The following is a 2,125-nucleotide window of genomic DNA, read 5'->3' on the forward strand; positions in this document are numbered from 1 at the left end:
AAAAATAATAGTGTTAAGTGAAGAGATGGTAAATGAGGATTTGAGGTAGTGGATGGATGGGATTTTGGAAGGAAAAGTAGGAGTTTTTTCTTTTTGGGGTTAAGTATTGGTTGGTTGTTACTAAACCAAGTTTCGGTGAGGTTGAAAGATTTTTGTGTGAGGGTGAGCAGATCAGTAGGGTTGTCTGTGATGGAAATAATTGTGAAGTTGTCTTTGTACTGTATGAGGTATGACTGAGGACAGGATTTGTATAGTTTATTAGTGAAGATGTTAAAAAGAAGTCCAAGAATAGAGCCTTTTGGTGCACCCATTTTGATGGGGAGAAAGAGAAGAGAACCATTTGCTGCCTGTCACTAAGCTCTTAAACCAGGAGATAGTTGCTGTGGAAAGGTTGAGTTGTGATAGTTTGGAGAGGAGGATAGTGTGGAGACAGTGCCAGAGACTTTGGAGAGATCTAGGAAGAGACAGGGCCCTCATTTATTACCTCTGGCTAGGGAAATGGTGTCAATAAAGGAAAAAAGAGCAGTAATGGTGCTGTGGTGTAGACTGAAGTCATGCTGGGTAGGGCTGATCAGGTTTTCTTGAGTGAGATGTGCTAAGATTTGTTTATGAACACAGTATTCAAGCATTTTGGAGAGGGGAGAAAGTATGGCAATAGGTCAAAAATTAGAGAGTTCTGTGGAATTTCCACCTTTGTGCACAGGTATGATATAGAATTTTTTCCAGAGAGTAGGAGCAGTGTATTCTGTGGCAGAGTCATTTATAAGGATGGAGAAAGGGTATGCTGTTGATGTAGCAGCAGCCTTTAGGATGAGAGATGGCAAATTATCAGTTGATAGGAAGCATTGTTTAAGTTTGAGGAGAAGATTTTTAACGTAGCTTGTAGGGACTGGTCTTAGTGAGAAGGGGGAGTTTTGCAGTTGGGGAAATGTGGGAGGTGAAGGATTGATTGGGTTGGAAGTCTGCATGAGTTGACTTATGGTGTCCGTGAAGTATGAATTGAAGATGGAAGCAGTTTTCTGGGGTGTGTTATTGGGCCAGGGGGTAGGTGTTGAGATTTCCGGGGTGGAGAATTTGGATGATAGTGTTGCAAAACGTTTAGGGTTTCTGGATTTTATAGCTTGGGGTTTGTGGTAGAAGTTTCTTTTATCATTGTTAATGGGCTTTTTGGTAAGATTCCATAGTTTCCTATATTTTTGGTAGTTTATGGGAGATTTTTTCTTGGACTAGAGTTTCCAGGCAGAATCTGTGAGCCAGGGAGAACATTGAGATTTGACTCTGACATTTCTGGGAGGGGCAAAATAGTTGACTGTGTTAAGAAAGATGGAGTTAAATTGTGAAAGAGAGTCGTCAAGAGGTAAAAAAGAGAGAAAGGACCAGTCTGTTGCTGAGAGAGAGTTATTGAATGTCTCAGGGTTAAAGGTAGGATAGTTTTCAGCATTCTTTAAATATGTGGGGTCTGGCGAACAGGGGAGAGAATCATAGTATGCTTATTGGGCAGTAGTTGCTGATGGAATCGAAGTGTTTCAGGGTGGTGATAGAGGATAGGATTAGAGACAAGAATCCAGTCGATGATGCAACTAGTATTAGTGGGTTTACGGTGAAAAGTGGGAGGAGATAAGTCGGATGTAGCCATATAGGTTTATGCTGGTGGTAGGGGAATTAGAGCAGAGAGTAATCCAACTGATGTTATCACCACATAATATTATGGTCTCATTAGGTATGTTGTGGGACATCCAGTTAAAAATTTGTTGAAGTAAGGGTATGTTCTCTGCAGGGGGTATGTAAATGGTCAATGTAGTTAAGGTTTTATGGTTGTTGGGTTTGTAATTAGCAATAATGAGGTCTGCTGGCTGAAAGGCAGGAGGACAGTTGGATGGGGGGGGTTAGGGTTAGGAGGTCTGAGTACATAATGGCAATGCCTCTACCTTTTTTATGTGTTCTATCAAAGCATATAATGTATCCTGGAGAAAAAAGTTCATTGTCAGTGTTCTGTGGTTTGAGCCACACTTCAGAGTATTGGGCTATCCATGAGTGAAATTCTGTTATCGTAAGGATCCTGTGGATGTTGATGAAATAAAAGTAAAGTTGATTGGGAATGAGGTTAGTAGTGTGCAGGGGGTTT

This window comes from Protopterus annectens, chromosome 5.part0 (assembly GCF_019279795.1).
Source record: "Protopterus annectens isolate FY-2018-M chromosome 5.part0, PAN1.0, whole genome shotgun sequence".
Classification (NCBI taxonomy): domain Eukaryota; kingdom Metazoa; phylum Chordata; order Ceratodontiformes; family Protopteridae; genus Protopterus; species Protopterus annectens.